The sequence below is a fragment of the Nicotiana tomentosiformis genome, chromosome 3 (assembly GCF_000390325.3).
Source record: "Nicotiana tomentosiformis chromosome 3, ASM39032v3, whole genome shotgun sequence".
Taxonomy (NCBI): domain Eukaryota; kingdom Viridiplantae; phylum Streptophyta; class Magnoliopsida; order Solanales; family Solanaceae; genus Nicotiana; species Nicotiana tomentosiformis.
Window position 1 is genome coordinate 49,644,945 of NC_090814.1, and position 25,434 is coordinate 49,670,378.

General features: G+C 37.0%; 1 pseudogene; it reads right to left on the minus strand.

Annotated features, from left to right (window-relative positions):
• Positions 1–24,773, minus strand: LOC104121090 (TMV resistance protein N-like; annotated as a pseudogene).
• Between the last annotated feature and the right edge of the window lie 661 nt (positions 24,774–25,434).

The following is a 25,434-nucleotide window of genomic DNA, read 5'->3' on the forward strand; positions in this document are numbered from 1 at the left end:
TCACACTATATACATTTGGCTTCCGCAACACGCATATCCTTGAGCTGCACTGGATGTGAATACCACCAGCTGTAATAGCAAGTACTTTGTTGCTAAATTTTGAATAATTTTCAGAGTCACGTGATAATCTGCATGCAATGTACCTATATTTGGTGGAAGTTCTGGCAGCTCTTTAAGCTTCTTGCAATCTGCTAAGTCCAACAATCGAAGAGCGCTAAGTTGGGCTAAGCTTTAAGGCAAATGCACAAAATTATTTCAGGTAAGATACAACTCTGCCAAGGAGGATAAGCATCCAATGTCTTCCAGAAATTGTCCACCTATTAGATTGCAGTAACTGAGATTCAGAATTTCCAAAGCGCGTAACCCTTCAGCCACCGCTGGAACTTCATTTTCGGCACCTTCTTCTGATTTTTCTTTTGCAAAACTCAAGGATTTAAGTTTGTTTAAGTATACAATGGAAGATGGAGGTCGTGAAATTAGAGTATATTGGGCATCAAGCTTCTCTAAGAGTTCTAAATCCCCTATCTCTTCTGGCAAGCTTTCAAGTTTTTTTGCAACCCAAAACAGAGAGAAATTTCAAACTCTTCAACATAAAAATGCTGCTTGAAAGAGTAACAAGGTCTTTTAAACCACTCAAATCTAGCTTGGTAATATGAGTTTGGTACTGAATAATAGATGATGGTAGTTCCCTTATCCCAGAGTACCGCATGTCAATCTTTAACTCCACTTTTATTCTTCCGAGGATCTCTGGAAATTTCTCTAAACTAGAGCAATATGAAGGATACCTAGATATTCAAGAGATCTGACGTCAACATATGAAAACCTCTCAAGGCGTTGACACCAACCCAAATCTAACCAGACGAGTTTTCTAGAAAATCTCAGGGAATGATGAACCTATTCAAGGTTACTACAAAATGACAGATTCAAATACTCCAAATTTGGCATCCGTATGAAATCTGGTGTTCGTACCAAGCTTGCAGAGCCGCTGAGAACTAGCTTTCTTAAATACCTCAAATCCTGTTCACAACCTAGAATGAGACAAATACAAAGAGCTAGTTAAAACTAGCAATTAAGTAATAACGACATGGAAAATAAATACCAAAAAATAAATTAGAGTGACGGCAGATTAGGCTGATGGTAAGTTTAACCCAAGGGTATGAGCCAGCTTGTGCACACCTCAACTAATTCCACGAGATATCTGCTACCTCACACCAACAACAGGTATCAGATAAGTCTATCCACCAAGGCTTGGACAGATGGGAAGAAATCACCTAGTGTTCTTTGTCTCCGCTTGGATTTGAACTTAAGACCTTATGGTTCTCACCCCACTTCATTGATCACTAGGCCACACCCTTGTGTGCGGGTTGATGGTAAGTTTAACCCAAAGTTCGTATTACCAATCCATTTATATACAATTAGGAAATGTTAGAAGGATTGAAGATAATGTTACAATTCCTAAAAATAGTTATACAAAATGAACTAGTTTTGTAAACAAGTATTCCTTTTGTCCCACTTTACCAAACAATAATATTTGCTCATCACTAAAAGTGAGCAATAGTTGGGAAAGAAAGAAAAAAATATAATTCAGCTATTGTACCTTTTTTTTCCGTCCACAACTGACGCAACGACTGCATGAGAGTTGAAGATCAACAGGCCTTGTGGGTTCAAAATTAACTGGTAATGACTCCCAAGGGTAACAATTCCAAAACAACGAACGCAAGTTGTTCGACAAGTATTCGATGGAGCCATCATAGCAGTCAGTACGTCCCCATACATAATTTATGCATAATAACCTAAGCCTTTTCATATTTTTCAGCGCCTCTTTGCTAAAGCTTTGGAATTGTGGAGGGATCTGATACTCCTTAATCCAGATTGCTTCCATTGCCTTGGTCCCCTGGTTAACATGATTATTAGACTAAAAAGTAAATTTCTAATGCAGTTCATAAAAGATATAATTTCCTCACATGTGCCAATATATTTTACTTTTCCTTTGAATTTCTCTGCCATATCAAATCAAGTTTAAAATTTTCATTTAGGAATCAAAGGAGCTCATTTTAAAAATGAGATTGTCATGTTTTTTGTTTTATTATTGCACTCAGAGTTCTAGAAGAGCACCATTAAAAATATTAAGGTACCATATTTGTTAGATCTTTTAAGAGATATGTTGCTTAACAGAAAAACTGTGTGTAATTAATTCCATAATTCTGTTTTGTGATAATGTCTTCTAAGTGCTTTAAAGTGAAGTCTAAATGCTTTTTGTAACGACCAGACTTGCCGTTTTGAACATTTACGCTCCTTTCAACTATTTGAACTCTTAAATAGCTTCATATGATATATTATGACGTGTGTGAATCATTGGTTTTGATTTTTAGGTATTTCAGGATTAGTTCGAAAGAATGAATTTCATGTTGCAAGCTTAAATGAAAAGGCTTGACCAGAGTTTGACCTTTGTGCAAACGACTCCGGAATTGAGTTTTGATGATTCCAATAGCTCCGTATGCTGATTTTGGACTTAGGAGTGTGTCCGGAAAATTATTTGGAAGTCCGTAGTTAAATTAGGCTTGAAATAGCGAAAGGAGGAAATTTTGAAAATTTGACCGGGGAGTTAACTTTTTGATATCGGGGTCGGAATCTAGTTTTGAAAATTTTTATAGGTCCGTTATGTTATTTATGACTTGTGTGCAAAATTCGAGGTCAATCGGACATGATTCAATAGGTTTCGGCATCGAATGTAGAAGTTGGAATTTGTTAGTTTTCATTAGGCTTGAATTAGGGTGCGATTCGTGGTTTTAGCATTGTTTGATATGATTTGAGGCCTCGACTAAGTACGTATCGTGTTTTAGGACTTGTTGGTATATTTGGTTGGGGCCTGGGGTGTATTTCGGGTATGTTTCGGGTGTTATCGGATCATTTTGGGCTACTTTGGATGCTGGTTTTCTGATGTCTGGTATTGTTCTTCGCGTTCGCGAGAGCCTCTCGCGTTCGCGAAGAAGGATTTGGCTCCTAGGTTTTGTTCTTCGCATTCGCGAAGAGACTCTCGCGTTCGCGAAGAAGGAATTCCTATTGTCCGTCACCCGATTTTGAAAGCTTATATCTTGCAATGTATAAGGAATTTGGAAATGATCCAAAAATGAATGTTGTAGCTCTTTGTGTCTAGTTTTTAGAAAAGCAAACCATTTCACATTTGTCATTATGTACAAAAGGTTGTGGTAGATATACTATAGGCTGTCTGGGAAGAGTTTGGAAATTGCGAAGAAGAAATTTCTGCTGCACAAGGCTGACTTTGGAAGCCTATATCTCGAAATCTATAAGGAATTGGGAGATGAGCGAAACATGAAAGTTGTAAAACTTGATGTATAATTTTCAGAAAGTTAAACCGTTTGTCATTTGGAGTTTTGTACAAATGGTTATGACTATTATACGAGAGACTATCTGGAAAGTGTTTGGAAATGGCCGTTGAGGAATTTATTCATCGCGAACGCGAGAGGATGGTCGCGAACGCGAAGAACAAACCCTTGGTTGGGAGATTTTCAAGTAAAACAATAGGGTAAATGTTCTTAACTCAATTTTGGTCAAATTACCCGAATCTATTGCTATTTTTAGCATTTAATTGGTGTTTTCAGTTGGAAATATTTGTGAAAACCCTTAAGTTTAAGTTGAAGATTTGAGGGTCGAGTTGATATCGGAATTTGGTAAATTTAGTATGGTTGGACTCGTAGTTGAATGGGCGTTCATATTTTATAACTTTTATCGGGTTTCGAGACGTAGGACCCACTGAAGATTTTTGGAGTAGAATTTTGAATTTTGTTGGAAAATTAGTATTTTCACATGGAATTAATTCCTATAATTTGTGTTACCTGTATCGAATTAATTTTGACTAGATTCGAGTCATTCGGATGCCGATTCACGAGGCAAGGGCATATTGGAATAAAGAATTTGCACGGTTGAGGTAAGTAACATCTATAAACTTAGAGCCGAGGGTATGAACCCTAAATATACGTGTTATGTGATTTGTTTGGAGGTGACGCACATGCTAGGTGACGGGCGTGTGGGCGTGCACCATAAAAATTGTGAGGTAATTGATTCCGTAAAATTGTGTAGTCAAATAATCTTGGCATTTTCCATGTACTTTCATGTGTTAGAGAAATTGAGCTAAGAATCATGTTAAAAATCATGCTGAGGCTATATGCCGGTATTATTAACACCCACAGAGGTCATATTGCTGTTGAATTATTTTTTTTAATTGGAATTTCATACTCAGTCATGTTCATTCATTTCATATCATCTCTCAGTCTCTTTTGTAGTTGATTGATTCATCATATCATCATTTTGGGCTAGTTTCATGACATTGTGAACCCGAGAGACTAGAAAGATTGGTGATTGAATGAGGCCGAGGGCCTAATTGTGAGGATAATTATGGGATCGGGCTGCGCGTTCGCAGTAGGCCATATTGGCTTTATATATTTTATTATTATGGGATCGGGCTGCATGCCACAGCATGTTTATATTTATTTATGCCTGGTTCTGGCTTGTTATAGCGCTTGGGCTGAAGGAGCCCCTCCGGAGTCTACACCCCCACAGTGAGCATAGTGGATATTATATTTGGGATGGAGTTCCCTGGGTATGGAGTTTCCATATATATTCACTTTTGAGATGGAGTTCCCTCGGCATGAAGTTGCCTTATTTATTTATATCCGGGATGGAGTTCACTAGGCATGGAGTTACCGTATTTATTTATATTCGGGATGGAGTTCCCTAGGCATGGAGTTGCCGTATTTATTTATATTCTGGGTGGAGTTCCCTAGGTATGGAGTTGCCTTATTTATTTATATTTGGGATGGAGTTCCCTGGGCTGGATTGGCCCTGTACAGTACTGAGTGACTGAATGTCAGTTATTATATATATATATTCGGGATGGATCTTTCCTGGGCTGGATTGGCCATATACAGTACTGAGTGATTGAGTACTCTGAGAATGTGAGTACATGAGTTTATCATTGTGCTGCATTGCATTAGACATGCATACTTGATATGTAGGCATAGAGAAGTATTTTTCCTCATGCCTCTGATAATGAAATTTCTTATCTGTCGCTAAAGTATTTTTGAGGAAAATTATATATTTCAGATTTACTCATATTTTCGGTGATTTTTGGCAAAAGGATTTGAGTTTTACTGTTATACTTGAAAAGAATTTTTTTATTTTCCGGAATTGTATACGAGGTGAGCATATTATTATTGAGTTATTACTTGTGCTGCTTTAAATTGTATTGCTATGAGATGTTATTGGTTATTGGTGTGGACTCTAACCTTGGTATAATCTCGTCACTACTTTCAACCTAAGGTTAGGTTTGTTACTTATTGAGTACATGGGGTCAGTTGTACTCATACTACACTTCTGCACCTTGCGTGCAGATTTCTGATGATGATGCTGTTGCGTGGGGCGGGAGCTGGATCTGAAGATGCACCTGCATTCCAGTCATTGCTACCTCTTGTTCATGATAGCTTTAGAATTTTTAATATGTTCATGTATATTTCATACAGATGACGTATTTTTATTTCACATCAGTTTTGTAAATTTTAATCTTAGAAGCTCATGATTTGTACTATCAGTCCTTGGGGAGTGTATTAGAGTCAGTTAAATATTAATTGAATCGGATTGTTGTTATCTGGCTTACCTAGCGGGTGAGGTTAGGTGTCATCACAGCTAGTTGGATTTTGGGTCGTGATAAAATTGTATCACACCTCTAGGTTCATAGGTTCTATAAGTCATGAGCAAGTATCTAGTAGAGTCTTGCAGATCGGTATGATGACGTTCATACCTATCTTCGAGAGGCTACTGGGAATTTAGGATAATTTCCCATCTTTCTTTCCTTATCGTGCGGAATTGATTCAGCTTGAAACATAACTATTTAAATTTCTACCACGCATTTGTGTGCGCATGTGAGCGCTTGGTATCAGTTGTGCATCGCCGGCTTGTGATTCCATGAACGAGGTTCGAGATAATTATTCTGTGTTTTGGTGATGGGCCAGTCTGGATGACTCGAGGCCAGGGTTAGACCACAGCTTAAGCTCGGTAGTTTCGGTTGTGATAACTTGTGTGTTTGGACTCATATGTCCGGTAGTATCCCTATGAGTGGAATTTGTGGCTCGATGAGCGGTGGAATGACTGATGATGAGTATGATGCGACTGCAGGATGCGTTCAGATGGTTTGAATATGATGAGAAAAAAGGGCCATTGGGTGCTTGATTTCCATTTTGACTTGATGTATAGTCTCGAGTTATGAGTGTGTTGAAGGATCTTTCACATTGTTGAATTGTGAGACAAATTAAATTCTCATGTCTTGTTAATGAGTTTGGACTCAGAAAGATTAAGTGATTGCGTAGTAATTGTGATCGAAAAAGGGTATAGCAAGATGCCAATTTGAGGCTAAGCATGTGGGTTATCTCCTGCGTAGTAATTTACGGAAGTGTGATCCTTATAATGTTGAGTGGAGAGCTCTACCAGCAAGGTGTATGTGTCGAGATTTGAATTTGAATCTAGTTGAGAAAGTTGACTTGACTGTCAAGAGAATGAATGCAAGCTTAGCGGATGATTGAGGTGTTTTATGGTTGGTGTTGCATGAGCTTGAGAAGAATTTTCGTTGAACTGACTGCGGTATTATGGCAGTAATAGAGTATGGTTATTTTGATTTATCGAGTGTTTTAATCTATGGCTTTGAACTAAGTGGGGGAGCCTGCTATTGACAATTCAATTTCATGATTATATGTTAAATTTGTTTTGGTCTGAGACATACTTGTGAGTTAGTTATAACTTACAAAGGTTGAGATCGAGGATGACTCGAGTAAGGAAATTCCTAGATATGGTTATATTGCACTTTATGAGTATATGAAAACCATATGATGAGTAAGTTGTTATTTGCGAAGTATGTAGTGCGCACAGAGTATGAATTTGATTGGTGGTATTACGACAGTGTTACTTCTTTGGGGTGTTATTGTGCTAATAGAGCACGTGTCTTTCGGCCCGTTTGGGCGGTGTAATTTAGATTTGAGCAGAGTGGATGACTTTCGAAAGGGTTCTAATGGATTCAAAATGTATATGTGTCAATTAAAAAAAAATGGAATTTGTATATCGCCAGAATCGGTTATTTATACTGGATGGTGCCGAGACTTGCAGTAATTTTGTATGACTATGGATTCTACATTTCAGTATAAGAAAGGTAAAAAGAATAATTTTAAATTAACATAAGGTCTTTTCAGAGTGGATATCTCGGTTGTGGTAGTTTTGTGGTGCTTAAAAGGGAATACAGTAGCTTACGGGCCTTAGGGCAGTGTGGTTTATGCTAGGATCTCTGGTGGTGTGCTTTGAGTAAGGATCGTGGTGTCCTGACAAGGAGAAGTGTCAACTTGAGGGTAATTCAGAAGAAACTCGGAGAAAATAGGACAAATAGGTAACAGGCTGGATCAGTATGGTAATGGTATGCTCGGTTCTTTTGGTTCTTATGATGAGGTGAGGCTTTACGGGTGTTTTATGGCAATACTCTCGGATTTGGCAACCTGTGTGGCTTGGTCGAGTTAGAGGAATTCAATTATGATAGCTTGGTTATGTGAAAATAGATTTCAAAGTGTTCTTGATGGTTACTACCATGGTTTGAACTGGATATTTTCTATCGGTGTAGGGGGACGTGTTGTGTATTGTGATTTCCTCCTGGAAGGAAGAAAGAGGAAGGTTTTTAACTGACCGGGTATGTAATTTGCTGGTGATTCAGAGTTGATAATGAGATTCTCGTGCTTTTCACATGATGGCATGATAGATGTGGTGTGTTGTGCGGGGTTAAGATTTACATATACAAGATGGTAGTTCAGTCTTGAAGGGAAGGTCACGAATTTTGGACAAAATGGTCAGTTTCAGATATTTAGATGAATGTTATAATTGCTTGGTAATTCTTGAGAACGATGTGCATTTCAGAAGGCACATTGTGTTTTGACTTATGGATGTCCATCGGTATTACAGTACTCATATGGTTGGTAGACTGCTGATATTCGAATTTTTGCTATGTGGCACGGAAGACTTATCAAAGTATTCCTCGTGGGATGATCGTGCATGAAATATGTGTTAGTCATTCGAGTGATGAAGTTGGGACTAGTTACGGTGATTCATGTGTTTTATGAATTTGGAGACTGGGAGTTCTCAAAAGCATATTGTTTCAGGGTTGCGGCATGTTTGAGGTGAGCATTTTATTTAAACTCAGTGGAGGCACTAGTTGCGTTAATTATTTGTGATAGCTACGCGCTACGGGTGCGTATATATGTGAGGTTTGAGCCCATGTGCGGGCATCGGGGCAAGTATTTATACTCGGAAGAATGCTTAGGACATGATATGCCTAGAGTTGACTGTTAAGCGTAAAGTTATAATATTTCTCATATTCGTACCTTGTTGAGAACTATCTGGGCTATACTTGAGGTTATAAAGAGCCTAATTCCCTGAATAAACTGGGTAGTTACTATTTTTGCGTTAACTTGCCAATTTGAGTTGTGATAGCACACTTTGTGCATGCCTACTCTATGGCGTGTTATTTATACCAGTCCAGGAGCATGTGAATCTTATTTCATTTATCGTATACATGTGTACTTATCTGATTGCTCTTGTATGATATGCTTGGACTGGAGGCCTATGACCATGCCAGGCGGATTATGTTATTGGCACGTGAGTTGTCCGTGCGAATCTATATACTGATATTATTGGCATGTGAGTTGTCCGTGCGGGTCCAGATATTGATACCATAGAACGTGAGTTATCCGTGCGGTTGATGTTAATGTGAGATCTGGGAGAGCTGGTTACCGTTATTTGATTTGTGTGTCTTGGTTCTACTATGTAGGATTAGCTCATAGCGTTGTGGTTGTGGTGGTGCTTGTTGACTTGCAAAATAGTTCTCTTCTTTGAGACATTTTTCCATTTTTAGGTGCACAGATTGCGCGGTTTGGGGCTCGAGTTATATTGGTATGGCATATTTGTGGAATAGTTGTGTTTGATAATATAAGGTCATTGGACCTAGAATGAGTACTATCGGATTTTATTACGGTATATTTGGGAGGATAATATCGAAAGTCGGCTTAGAAAGTGATTATGGTTCTAGTTGGGAAAGAGAGCTCCATGACTAGTTGATCTGATGAGTGGTTATGAGTTTTTGAGTGTTTCTTTCATTATCGACAGTGTACGGAGGTTTTTGAATGAGGTTTTATTTGATATGAGGTTTATCACCGGTATCGAACTAGTTTTTAAGCAGCTATGGTGATTAGAAATTATTGCTACGAGTATGCGAGTTGTGTGATATATCATGTGATTATATCTTGAGTTATGGCTATGGCTTGATACAGTTTGTTCAGACTTATACAGTATGTAGATGTGAGATTCGGGTCTTGAAAAGAAATTCTGAATGTTGGAAATTGAATTGCAAGGTCTATGGGCTAAGGTTAAATTAATGACTGTTGTGTTGCAGGGCCTATACAGAATAGAGTGACGTGGGATCACCCCCAGGTATGTGCGTGGTAAGGTGGAACAATGATTTAAGGGATTAAGAACAACTCTTGGCACGTTCGAGGACAAACGTATGTTTAAGTGGGGGAGAATGTAATGACCTGACTTGTCATTTTGAATAATTACGCTCCTTTCGATTATTTGAAGTCTTGAATAGCTTCATATGATGTATTATGACGTGTGTGAATCGTTGGTTTTGATTTTTAGGTGTTTCAAAATTAGTTCGAAAGAATGAATTTCATGTTGGAAGCTTAAATAAAAAAGCTTGTCCGGAGTTTGACTTTTGTGCAAACGACATCGGAATTGAGTTTTGATGATTCCAATAGCTCCGTATGGTGATTTTGGACTTAGGAGTGTGTCCGAAAAATTATTTGGAAGTTCGTAGTTAAATTAGGCTTGAAATGGCGAAAGGAGAAAATTTAAGTTTGGAAGCTTGACCGGGGAGTTAACTTTTTGATATCGGGGTCGGAATCCAGTTCTGAAAATTTTCATAGGTCTGTTATGTTATTTATGACTTGTATGCAAAAACTAAAGTCAATCGAACTTGATTCGATAGGTTTCGGCATCGAATGTAGAAGTAGGAATTTGTTTGTTTTCATTAGGCTTGAATTAGGGTGCGATTCATGGTTTTAGCATTGTTTGATGTAATTTGAGGCCCCGACTAAGTTCGTATCGTGTTTTAGGACTTGTTGGTATATTTGGTTGGGGCCTCGGGTGTGTTTCGGGTATGTTTCGGGTATTATCAGATCATTTTGGGCTACTTTGGATGCTGGTTTTCTGATGTCTGGTATTGTTCTTCGCGTTCGCGAGAGCCTCTCGCGTTCGCGAAGAAAGATTTGGCTCCTAGGATTTGTTCTTTGCATTCGTGAAGAGACTCTCACATTCGCGAAGAAGGAATTCCTACTGTCTGTCACCCGATTTTGGAAGCTTATATCTTGCAATGTATACGGAATTTGGAAATGATCCAAAAACAAATGTTGTAGCCCTTTATGTCTAATTTTCAGAAAAGCAAACAATTTCGCATGTGTAGTTATGTACAAAAGGTTATGGTAGATAAACTAGAGGCTGTCTGGGAAGAGTTTGGAAATAGCGAAGAAGAAATTTTTGCTGCATAGGGATGACTTTGGAAGCCTATATCTCGAAATCTATAAGGAATTGGGAGATGAGCAAAACATGAAAGTTGTAGAACTTGATGTATAATTTTCAGAAAGTTAAACCGTTTGCCATTTGGAGTTTTGTACAAATGGTTATGACCATTATACTAGAGGTTGTCTGGAAAGTATTTGGAAATGGTCGTTGAGGAATTTATTCATCGCGAACGCGAGAGGATGGTCGCGAACGCGAAGAACAAACCCTTGGTCGGGAGATTTTCAAGGAAAACAACAAGGTAAGTGTTCTTAACTCAATTTTGGTCAAATTACCCGAATCTATTGCTATTTTTAGCATTTAATTGGTGTTTTAAGTTAGAAATATTTGTGAAAACCCTTAAGTTTAAGTTGAAGATTTGAGGGTCGAGTTGATGTCGGAATTTGGTAAATTTAGTATGGTTAGACTCGTAGTTGAATGGGCGTTCATATTTTATAACTTTTGTTGGGTTCCGAGACGTAGGACCCACTGGAGAATTTTGGAGTAGAATTTCGAATTTTGTTGGAAAATTAGTATTTTCACATGGAATTAATTCCTATAATTTGTGTTGCCTGTATCGAATTAATTGTGACTAGATTTGAGGCGTTCGGAGGCCGATTTGCGAGGCAAGGGCATATTCGAATAAAGAATTTGCACGGTTTGAGGTAAGTAACATCTATAAACTTAGAGCTGAGGGTATGAACCCTAAATATACGTGTTATGTGATTTGTTTGGAGGTGACGCACATGCTAGGTGACGGGCGTATGGGCGTGCACCGTAAAAATTGTGACGTAATTGATTCGGTGAAATTGTATAGTCAATTAATCTTGGTATTTTCCATGTACTTTCATGTGTTAGAGAAATTGAGCTAAGTATTTAAAATCATGCTGAGGCTATATGGCGGTATTATTGACACCCACAGAGGTCGTATTGCTATTGAATTATTTTTTTTAATTGAAATTTCATACTCAGTCATGTTCATCATTTCATATCATTTCTCAGTCTCTTTTGCAGTTTATTGATTCATCATATCATCATTTTGGGCTAGTTTCATGATATTGTGAGCCCGGGAGACTAAAAAGATTGGTGACTGAGTGAGGCCGATGGCCTAATTGTGAGGATAATTATGGGATCGGGCTGCGCACCGCAGCATACCATATTGGCTTTATATATTTTATTATTATGGGATCGGACTGCATGCCACAGTATGTTTATATTTATTTATGCCTGGTTCTGACTTATTATAGCGCTTGGGCTGAAGGAGCCCCTCCGGAGTCTATACCCTCACAGTGAGCGTAGTGGATATTATATTTGGGATGGAGTTCCCTAAGTATGGAGTTGCCGTATTTATTTATATTCGGGGTGGAGTTCCCTAGGTATGGAGTTACCTTATTTATTTATATTCGGGATGGAGTTCCTTAGGCATGGAGTTGCTGTATTTATTTATATTCGGGATGGAGTTCCCTAAGCATGGAGTTGTCGTATTTATTTATATTCAGGGTGGAGTTCCCTAGATATAGAGTTGCCTTATTTATTTATATTTGGGATGGAGTTCCCTAGACTGGATTGGCCCTGTACAGTACTGAGTGACTGAATGTCAGTTATTATGTATATATTCGGGATGGATCTTTCTGGGCTGGATTGGCCATATACAGTACTGAGTGATTGAGTACTCTGAGAATGTGAGTGCATAAGTTCATCATTGTATTGCATTGCATTAGAAATGCATACTTGATATGTAGGCATAGAGAAGTATTTTTCCTCATTCCTCTAATAATGAAATTTCTTATCTGTCGCTAAAGTATTTTTGAGGAAAATTACATATTTCAGACTTACTCATATTTTCGGTGATTTTTGGCAAAAGGATTTGAGTTTTACTGTTATACTTGAAAAGAAAATATTTATTTTTCGGAATTGTATACGAGGTGAGCATATTATTATTGAGTTATTACTTGTGCTGCTTTAAATTGTATTGTTATGAGATGTTATTGGTTATTGGTGTGGACTCTGACCTTGGTACAAGCTCATCACTACTTTCAACCTAAGGTTAGGTGTGTTACTTATTGAGTACATGGGGTCGGTTGTACTCATACTACACTTCTGCACCTTGCATGCAGATTTCTGATGATGATGTTGTTGCGTGGGGCGGGAGCTGGATCTGAAGATGCACCTGCATTCCAGTCATTGCTACCTCTTGTTCATGATAGCTTTAGAATTTTTAATTTGTTCAATGTATATTTCATACAGATGACGTATTTTTATTTCACATCAGTTTTGTAAATTCTAATCTTAGAAGCTCATGATTTGTACTACCAGTCCTTGGGGAGTGTATTAGAGTCAGTTAAATATTGATTGAATCGGATTGTTGTTATTTGGCTTACCTAGTAGGAGAGATTAGGTGTCATCACGGCTAGTTGAATTTTGGGTCGTGACACTTTTCATCCAGTGATAGAACGAAATTGTAAATGAAATATTACCTGTAAATCATCATGTTTTTCTTTTAAAATAAAAAATAATCAACGGTGAAGTGAAATCTTGATTGAACTATTATGTATGAAAATGTCATAAAAATTGCTAGTCAAGTCAAAGAACGAAATTGGATAGAACAGAATAGGTTTCTACTTAAATTAATGGCTTATAACAGAACAAAAATGAAGTAGCAAAGATAATTATAGTGACTACTTGATGAATTAGGAAGCGTTAGACAATGTTGCTTTTGCTTCTAGTACTAGAGTAAACATCTAAAATGTTTTATGTTCAAGAATAAGAAGGGGAACAAATAATTGGAATTTACCCTATATGTCTTTGGAATTTGAAAGAACTATAAATTGATTATTATTGCCTTTCTAGACTACTTACCAAATTGTTGATCATCACTTCTTTGAAATCTTTATCGAGCCATAGTCTGCTACGTTCTCCCGGATCCTTTTGCATGTTCACTACATATGTATCCATTTCTTGTATTAAATCATGCATTTCGATACTATTTTCAGAGATGAACACAAGAGATTTTTCAATTAGGACACTGTCACGACCCAAACCGATGGGCCGCGATAGGCACTCGATACTTTACTCAATCGAGTACCAACATAACGTATCTTTCGTATCATACTATTATAAGTAAATGAGCCGGAGAGGCTGTCGTGAGATAAGTAGAATAAAACATTAGGAAATACTCAATATAGGGTGACCCAACTTGATATACCGATTTATAAATATGGCGTACTGGCCTATAAGGCCATACCAATATCCGTATACATGACATTTGTCTACAAGCCTCTAAGAGTATATAAATATCATAAAGGTCGGGACAGAGCCCTGCCATACCAATCAATACATATTCAAATCATAGTGACCAAATAGGCAATTTCGGAGCAAGTGGAGTGCACAAACACCTTCTGCTGAGCTGATAGCATACTAGGAGAACTCTCAACCTGTCTATCGGGACCTGTAGGCATGAAACACAGCGTCCCCAGGCAAAAGGAACGTCAGTACAAATAATGTACTAAGTATATAAGGAATAAAAATCAGTAAATAATAGATATGAGAAAAACATGGAGTAAAAGACTCGACATGTATGTCTGAATAACTTTGTGCATCATTAATATTTATAATGTCATGCATATGCATATAAATATCATACCATGTTTAGGTATATACGTTCATAACATCATCAAACCTCTGAGGGAATCCCATCATATCATCTCGGCCACTGTGGGCAAATCATCAACGTATACCAGCTGATCAGGTGGTGGTGCGTATATAACGCCGTAACCTTTTTCCATATCCCATATACATATAATATACGCATATATAACGCCTTCTGGTCATGGGTCAATGTACATGTATAAGTGCATGAAATGCAGAAGAAATATGTTAATAAGATTTCTCGAATATCATAAAATTAATATGCCCTTCGGATAAACTTTACCAAATACGTATTTTTCTGAGACCCATGAATAGAGAATATAATAATAATTCACATAGGATCATTTGGATCATGCCAAAAAGAAAGAAGGGATAGCCTTAACATACCTAGAGTAGGAAACATTCCATATGATATTCTTGAGAAAGATTACATCGTACTCCCTTAGAATCGTAAAATCTCGTTGCTATTATAATATGGAGTCTCATATGAATTTCCAAATTCCCTCACCTTCGTTCTTGGCTTTACCTTTCTGTATAACTCCCTTACTAAATGAATTTGTTGAAGATGCTAAAATTCTCACGTTACATGTATATACATGTATGAGCTTGCTGAAGTAAACTCACGTTACTTTATCTCACTTTGTAAAAGAGTCAAATGAATCTTGTTTTAGATTTTTCATCCGTAAGTGTCTCACTTAAAGACATATGAAAGTCCTTTAAAATTAAGATTTGTGGGCCCCATTTGCATAATGACTAAGCCACCCAAAATTCACCTAACTTTGTCATTTTGCAACATAATTCATGAGTCATTAATTATAGTGATGGGCTGCCACGTAAATGGTTATAAGGTTTATCCAAAAATTATCCACTTAATTCCTTAATCAACTCATTAATCCCCGCTAATCCAATAATCTACATAATTAAGAATTATCTCAAACTACTTAAAATACTACTCATTTTTAATATACCTCATACATCTTACTATCATAGTCATGTGGTACCTTGTATGGTACTAGTCCATAAATACCGGGTATTTTAGCTCGGTCCATATTTTATCCCAAAATGTCGAATTTCGACGAAACTCATTTTTTTGATTCTTTACCCTTTCACCTTCACGAATTTACTCATCATTTGTTTGAAATTTCCTAATACTTATAATTTTCAAATAATCTTATCCTTGAACTGATATCAATTATCTTACAACAAATTCAACGTACAATACTACAGGGTGTAACATCGTCGTAACAAATTACTGCGGAGTGTAACATCGTCATAATAAATTACTGCGGAGCATAACATCGTCGTAATAAATTACTGCAGAGCGTAAAATCATCGCAATAAATTACTGCAGAGCATAACATCGATATAATAATATGAGGCGTAACATCATTCCCCCATTTGGAACATTCGTCCTCGAATGTTGACTGATGCACTTATTATTTTCATAACCTATGGTTCTTGGGAATGCTTTAGTACTTTTCTTGTCATCTAGGCAATTGTTCTGTCAATAAATCCAAGGGCCAGGGCATTCCCCCCTTTAGGCCTCTTTCTCACACCACCACTTGTGGTAGGAATCCTTTCAATCCCGTAACTGTTGTTACCTTATATCATGCATCATGTACGATTCTGACCTTGTAAATGTGCCTATGTGACTCTTCTCTCCTTTTTTCTCCAGCTTTTAGCCAATCTCTAGGCCTCACTTTGTAAACATATACAGAGCTTGATAAGATGTCCCTCTGGGCATCTATAAGTACACTGAAGTTCTCTGCTCTGTACTTTGTTGAACTTACGAATATTGCTATATCTTATTTCATATACCCGGCTATTCATTTGTATGACTTTACCGCATCTAGGTAGGTCATATTGTACCATAACTCTTACTTCGATTTATCGTTACTGAGGTCTTCTACCAAGCTCCAGGTTATTTTCGTTGCTTATCCTATATGTATAAATCTAAGTCCTTTAATGCTTCTTCGTCACTGTTCATCTTAAGAGTGATGGCCTATTCTCATCTCATACTTTGTAACTTTTATCCATTCATTATTGATTCACCTCAATATTGATCTATAATCTACCATTGATAACTTGACCTTTTATGTAATCACCAGGGCTCACGTCTCATTGGGGAACATCTGAAATGATCAGACTGATCCACCTGGGGCGATACCATGCTTTCATAACCGTATTTCATAGCATCCCAATGTGATTCACCTTATGTGGGTATTTTAATCCTGTACAATTCATGAAATCAAATCATTACTCAATCGAAGGCCCAAACGCCATCCTTTATCTATTGCAATCACACCCTCATTCTACTACCAGGACAACATTCCATCTTTTCTAAATGCTACTAGTCTTAGACTCCTTTGAGTTCATTCAGGCTATACTGAGCTTTCTATAACTTAGAGAAACCATCATATCTCTTATTTTCACTGGCTTAATCCCGAGGACTTATCCATTTTTGTCACATTCTCACTTGCCCTTCTTATCCTTACTCCTGTCTTTCTAAAACCTTGTCGTTTTACCATACTTTGGCTTGTGACCTACACATATCTGTTTATACTACTCGCAACCTTCCTTCAACTTACTTGCATCATAGATTTCCTTATGTCATCCTGGAACATCAAGCGAGATATCACATCGTTTCTAACTCTTCTTTATTCTTTTAACTAGACTTCTGGATACATAGAAACCATAGGCCAGAAAATATGCCAATGACGATGCCGTTATCATTCCTGGATACTGAGTCTCAGTGTTTCTGGCCTTCTAGCTGAAGTATGGACTATTCACAACCTCCTGCTTTGAGTATCTCGTACGTTGTTCACCTTTACCTTACTTACCTTAAAATCTCGCATCACATCTTCTATCTCTTTCATGACCTCCCTTCCACACAGGTATAATTCACATCCACAACTTGAAGCTCTATTATAATACTTGCACCTCTGGTGCACACACAATCCGGTGAGAGATTCATACTGATTTTTTATGAGGCCGGTACTCTTCTAACTGGCTTTGTCGTAGAGCCATTATATAATATGGTTGTTGTATTATCTCTCATGTACCTCTGATATTAAGAGTGATTCTGCAATGTTCTCAATTATGATGTCTAAAATTTTCTAGGTCCAATAATCAGACTCCTGATTTTTTCCGTTGATGTAACTCTTTAGTTTCCTCTTCATTCTGACCAGCCTTTGTGTAGGCTTAAGCTATCTTCTAATCTGCGGCTCATGGTATTAGTTATTACTTTAGCCTTTCATGGATGCTATGAAATATCCATGATACAATCTTCTAACGATTCAATCCTTTGTCTATGACCTGGACTCAATTCTTTATTTTAACTTATACCGGAGTCTTCTACGGCTGTATGATTGTCAACATATATACTTCATGGATAATACTCCAAAATCTTGAGTGCATTCATAATGTAACTCACTCTATATCATTGGTCGAATAATTCCTTTCGTTCCTTCTCAACTTTCTTTAAACGTAAGATATTACCTTTCCTGGACTTTCTCCCCCTTTGTTGCTTGCATACTTAGCTTATCTTAGTTCCCACGCATGCCGGAGTTTTCTTGCAACTCATATGATCCGAATGTTACTTTTGATTTTTACTTCTCATTCATTAGCCACGGTAGGTGCCACTTTCTTATGGAGTGCATACAATATTGTAGTGAGACTGTTTTTTTTTACATGACCATTTCCTCTTTAGGTTGCTGTGCTTAGGTTGAAGCCTTCTTCCTTATTTTCTCAGCTAGTCTTTCATTGTAGTACTTAGAGAAGACCCTCTGACTCTTGTAAAGCTGCGAGCTTATTACATCGTATACTTGACGGAATTTTTGATGTTCTTCCTTGCCTATAATTATCCATAGTTACTTATTTCCACGCTCTTGTGCTTGTAGGGTTGCTCCTGAACTAAAGTTTTGACTGTCTTCCTAGTGAGACTATATTTTATTTTCATAACATTCATACGGTACCTTTAACTACCCAACTCTTATCTGAATATTTCTCAAGGGCCACAATGTCGTATCTGCGAGATTGAATTCCCACGTTGGGGTTCACTATGTTTATCTTACATGATCTGTTGATTTTTCTGTAACCTCTTGTCTAGCCATAACTAAACTCTTCCTGAATTAACTACTAACTGCTCGTTGGTCCATTTTCATATATGTATTCCGTGTAATACCTCTTGGGTTATTTCTTTTGTCTTAACTTACGTCTTGCACTGGCTCCTTATTTATCAATAACATCTCGGGTAGGAACCCTTACTTCCTTTCCTTGACATCGTGTTTGCATAATGTTCTGGAATCGTATCATATATGTAGGATTTGAATCAGTGCAATTTCATCCCTTTTCTCCTTTTTATCGCATTCTTTTACCATTCCATAGTTACTAGAACCACTTAATTCTGACTTAATGACACATCACTCCATATTCTCCCCTTTAGGGGACTACTAAGAATTGGAGCTACGAGGATCTACATATAGATGTTTTACCTTTTCATCTTTGGCATCTTTTCACATTATCGATGATCCTTACTCTCCTCGCGGTAATCCTTCTGTACCAAAGATAATGAAATTCCTCACTCGCGAGGGTGACACTTAGTGTAACTGGCACATACAGTCCCTTAAGTTTAACTTTGCTCACCTTGCTTGCTTTAGGGAAGCGTCTTCCTGAATGACCTTTAAAGGGTATTCTTCTGTCCTCCATTCTATTATCGCAGGGATGCAATCTCTGATATTCTCATGATGCCGACTATTACCCAGTCCCTAGTTCATGTTTAGTTTATCTTGTTCATCAGTCCGTGCTGATTTCTTATTACTCTGGGGTCTAACTTTTCCTTTTGGTAATCACGTTGGAGTAACGAACTTATTTCTCGAAATGAGGATATGACTTTATGGCCTATACTCTTTTGTTGTCTCAAGGCCTATCACCTCTCGTCTTTTCCTTCACTTGACTATAAACTCTGTAATAATGTCATCTTTTTGATCTACCGTTGTCATCCATATATCACATCTTACTTATAATGCTTCATTAACTCTCTTCTTATTTCCCTGCCAACATCTCTATCTATCACTTTATTCTAAAAACTCGAACAAGATATTCTTTTGCTTTTTATCTCCCCTTGATCCATCTACTGGCTCTTCGGGTTGCCTAACATTCTTTCTCTACCTGTGACGGGATCCACACTAAGGTAATATTTATCCCTTCAAGGCTTCTAGCGCCTATCTTTGTAGTACTCGTATCTAGCTGTACTATTTTAGAGTGCACCATCTGGGTGTGGCCAATTGTGCATACCTATGTTACTGTTGAAGGTAACTCAAAATGCTTATATCTCTCTTCCTGAATTGTAGATAATGTTCATCTTTACTAACTGGGTACATTATTCCCTTCTTCACCTTGCTTCTTTTACTTATTAAAACTTGTATCTACCTTCCGATTCTCTTATTCCTTTTTACCGTATGGGTATATTCTTGCCTTAAGGCTCCTTATCAAGAAGCTTACACGTCTTACTACACACATGATCTGCTGAATACCTCATATTTATCAATCATAAGCATGATGGAAAAATAGAGTTCCTTTGACTCAACTCTTCCACAGCTATATCTCTTACCAACCGTCTTTCTGGATGTAGGCATCATCGTATTATGAATAAGATAGAGTTTAGGAAATTGAGTTCTTACAACTGAGCTCTACCACACGATCTAGAGTAAGAAGAAAGAATGACAGTCCTAAATGCCCTGTAGCCTTATGCTTATAAGTGCGGTACACAACACACCCATAAACAAGACTCTACTAGACACGGCTTGTAGACTCCCTAGGACAGAACTGCTCTAATACCACTTTTGTCACGACCCAAACCGATGGACCGTGACGGGCACTCGATACTTTACTCAACCGAGTACCAACATAACGTATCTTTCATATCATACTATTATAGGTAAATGAGCCGGAGAGGTGGTCGTGAGATAAGTAGAATAAAACATTAGGAAATACTCAATATAGGGTGACCCAACTTGATATACCGACTTATAAATACGGCGTACTGGCCTATAAGGCCATACCAATATCCGTATACATGACATTTGTCTACAAGCCTCTAAGAGTATATAAATATCATAAAGGTCGGGACAGAGCCCTGCCATACCAATCAATACATATTCAAATCATAGTGACCAAATAGGTAATTCCGGAGCAAGTGGAGTGCACAAACACCTTCTGCTGAGTTGATAGCATACTAGGAGAACTATCAACCTGTCTATCGGGACCTGCAGGAATGAAACATAGCGTTCCCAGGCAAAAGGAACGTCAGTACAAATAATGTACCGAGTATGTAAGGAATGAAAATCAGTAAACAATAGACATGAAAAAAACATAGAGTAAAAGATTCGACATGTATGTCTAAATAACTCTGTGCATCATTAATATTTACAATGTCGTGCATATGCGTATAAATATCATACCATATTTAGGTATATGCGTTCATAACATCATCAAACCTCTGAGGGAATCCCATCATATCATCTCGGCCACTGTGGGCAAATCATCAACGTATACCAGCTGATCAGGTTGTGGTGCGTATATAACGATGTAACCTTTTTTCATATCCCATATACATATAATATACGATTATATAACGCCTTCATCATGGGTCAATGTACATGTATAAGTGCATGAAATGCAGAAGAAATATATTAATAAGATTTCTCGAATATCATAAAATCAATATGCCTTTCGGATAAACTTTATCAAATACGTATTTTTCTGAGACCCATGAATAGAGGATATAATAATAATTCACATAGGGAATCAAGAATATAGACACCCCTAGTATTTCTATGAATAGAGTCATTTATGAAAGTTGCATATTTTGCTCGTTTCGTTTGTATCATTTGGATCATGTCAAAAAAAAAGAAGGGATAGCCTTAACATACCTAGAGTAGGAAACATTCCCTATGATATTCTTGAGAAAGATTGCATCGTACTCCCTTAGAATCGTAAAATCCCGTCGCTATTATAATATGGAGTCTCGTATGAATTTCCAAATTCCCTCACCTTCGTTCTTGGCTTTGCCTTTCTGTATAACTCCCTTACTAAATGATTTTGTTGAAGATGCTAAAATTCTCACGTTACATGTATATACATGTTCTTGTATGATCTTGCTGAAGCAAACTCACGTTACTTTATCTCACTTTGTCAAAGAATCAAATGAATCTTGTTTTAGATTTTCCATCCGTAAGTGTCTCACTTAAAGACATATGCAAGTCCTTTAAAATTAAGATTTGTGGGCCCCATTTGCATAATGACTAAGCCACCCAAAATTCACCTAATTTTGTCATTTTGCAACATAATTCATGAGTCATTAATTATAGTGATGGGCTGCCACATAAATGGTTATAAGATTTATCCAAAAATCATCCACTTAATTCCTTAATCAACTCATTAATCCCCCGCTAATTCAATAATTCACATAATTAAGAATTATCTCAAACTACTTAAAATACTACTCATTTTTAACATACCTCATACATCTTACTATCTTAGTCATGTGGTACCTTGTATGGTACTAGTCCATAAATACCGAGTATTTTAGTTCGGTCTATATTTTATCCCAAAATGTCAAATTTCGACGAAACTCATTTTCTTTGATTCTTTACCCTTTCACCTTCACGAATTTGCTCATCATTTGTTTGAAATTGCCTAATACTTATAATTTCCAAATAATCTTGTCCTTGAACTGATATCAATTATCTTACAACATATTCAACGTACAATACTACAGGGTGTAACATCATCGTAACAAATTACTGCGGAGCGTAACATCGTCGTAACAAATTACTGCGGAGCGTAACATCATCGTAATAAATTACTGCGGAGCGTAACATCGTCGTAATAAATTACTGCAGAGCGTAACATCATCGTAATAAATTACTACAAAGCGTAACATCGATGTAATAATGTGAGGCGTAACAGACACTCAATGTGATATTAGCTTTAAAATTACGACTCTCAAGGATTTGCATGACGTCATCTCTTTCATTCCCTCGGAAGAAACATATGCTATATCTAGGAACATCTCTTGTTTTATCGGCTCCAAACCATCATAACTAATTTTGAGTTTTTCAACAATATCCATATTAGATTTATTCTTCATTTTCACTATAGAACTTATCCACTCAGTAATACCTCTCTTATGCAAGAAAGAACCCCACACTTTCAAGGCTAAAGGAAAGCCTTTAGCATGATTTACTACCTCCCAAGAGAGCTTCTCAAAACGTTCATTTGGAACTTCATTTTTGAAAGCATGGTGATTGAACAATTGAATAGCTTCATGATCAGTTACTGTAGTCACTTCATACAATGCATCATGCTTCCCTATCAAATGACTATCTCTTGTTGTTACAACAACTCTGCTACCATTACCAAACCAACTAAGATCACCTGCTAAATAATCCAAATGGTCGTTGTGATATATATCATCAAGCACAATTAGAACCTTCTTAAACCGAAGTCTGCTCATAATCATGCACGTCCCATCATCCTTATTATTGACATAATGAGCTTTGTGTTTTAATAATTCAGATAGAAGGATATTTTGCAAAAAATGCAGTTGATGTCTTTTTTCATTTTTTTTAACATTCGCAAGGAAACAAGCAGCTTTAAACTGATAGGAGAGAGTATCTAAAATGGTTCTTGCTATTGTCGTCTTACCTACTCCGTCCATACCCCAAATCCCCACAATCCGAGAATCACTGGTCTTTGTCTCAAGTAGAGATCTTAGTCTCTCTAAATGAGTATTTATACCAACAAAATCTTGCAAAGAAGATAAAGTCTTGCATAATTTGGTAGAAATTTGGTCAACAATCTGCTGAATACTCTTTGATTCAGTCCTACGAATGTAAGAAAGATTGTTGATATAGATAAGAAAGTCAAGATGAAGTATTTCGTGCTATTGGTGAGCAGAAATATGACGAAAGGACTAAAACATATATCAAACTCTTGAGGAACCAATCAAAATATTATCTGTGTAACAATGTCATTGAAAATTAAATTGATAGGAACCACGCCTTCTATTACGGACAAAAACATATATAATCAACCACCATTCTTTTTCTAAAAATTTAAAGAACATTTCTAACATCTAAATGACACTTAATAAAATTATATTGTGCAGTCACGTTGGCTCATAGAAGCATCCTAATTTGGAAGGAAATTATTATGTTTTTATTATTAATTACAAGAAATTATGTATTTTTAACTCACCCGTCACGGATATCATGTCCTTTTAGATTTGCGGCAGCAGTTAGAGCAGTCCTCCATCTTTGCACCTTCTGCATTCCCTCAACATCATCCTTATACTTTGATTCATGTTTGTCAAAGGTTTCTGCAAAGTTCTCCCTTTGGTTTCAAACTTGTGATGGATCCACATCATAAAAGACAGGTATGACTGTTTGTCCATATTCATTCTTGCATTCCATGATCTTCACTACTTCAGGCATAATTCCTTGAGATTTGTAAACGTTTTGCGAGTATCTTCTCCTCTAAAACTTAGAAAGACATCATAATTCCATTGAGAACGATTTGAAGAACCACGGGAAGAAGAAGATGCCATGGATTGAATCAGTTATGTGAAAGATAGCAATTTATCGACAGATTTTAGTTGTGGTGAGAAATCAATTGATGCGAGCTATTTCCACAAAGTTATATATAAGAGAGAACAAATAAACTTTAAAAATGGAAGTTTCTATGAAGGTTGAGTGAATGGAATTATTGATATTGGGTCTAGTCAACTGATATAATAGAATTATTGCTCCAAAGAAATAGAAAAAAGGGAATCACTCTCCCTAGCTTTGCCTACTTAATAATTAGGACGATCGAATAGATAGATGGGCCCTTGCCCTCTTGAACTTATCATGATTTTTGATCTAAACATTTCAACTAAAGATAGGACCTATTAAACACCCTAGGTATGTCAAAAATGTGCCAATTAAACACAGTATATTTCTCACCTCTCCAAGGCGCGTTAACTGGGTTTCAACTCATATTTTTGTTCTTTTTTCCCCTCCGAACAAATCATATTTTCCAAAAACCATTATCACCATTATATCCTCACCAGCACCATCATTTCCCTCTGGTTTAACAAATCAAATGTAACAAAACAAAATCGACCAAGAAAAGAAGCACCTCAGCAAAGAGAACAGCACAAGTAAGAAAACAAACATGGCAATCAGGAAACCTTAGCAAGTAACTTAAATTAATTGAGTATTTTCAGGAAATGGCTTCATGAAATATCCAGCTGTGGTTTTCATTGAAGAAACTGATGGCCGTCGTCGTTGAACCGCCGCTTAATTTTCTTCTCTTTTTTTTTTTCTGGTTGGGAGGAATGCTTACAAATTCCCACTCCAGGACTGGCACAAGCATTTATATTACAGAACTGCCAGAGCTTTTGATTTCCCTAATGGGAAATTTAATTTCCTTTCCTTGCAATATTGAAATTTGTACCCTCTGCATTGCGTTCTGCTTTGTTTAGAACTGTCCAATTTGTGCTTTCTTCTTCATGTTGTTTACTCTCCGGTCACTTTTTTTTACTTTTCACGCCCCTCCATAAATAATAAATAAATGAATTGCATAATTTATCATGTTACACGTATTAATTCATGCCTATTTTATTGAATTTGAGAAAATAATTTGAAATGATAATAAATACTGTGGGTAAAATAGGAAAAAATTTGTTGTTTTCTCTTCTTTCTTCTGTTCCTATTTTTTCTATAATTGTTGTGGTGATACTAATGTTGTTTCCTCTTGTCGTTTTATCTTTTTGTTTTCTTGAGCCGAGTGTCTTTCGGAAACAGTCTCCCTACTCCTTTGGGTAGGGGTAAAGTCTGCGTACACACTACCCTCCTCAGACTCCATTAGTGAAATTCTACTGGGTTGTTGTTGTTGTCGTCGTCTTGATATACGTAAAGTGTGTAAAAGTAAATATCTATTTTGTACATTTCTAGCAACCATCAATGTGTTTAAATGAAAAGTGACAATTTTAAGAGACCGTCTATGTATTTGACCCAATAATTACTTCCTCCGTTTCAAGAAGGATTCGTTAGGTTGGTGAATACGAGATCAAATTATCTT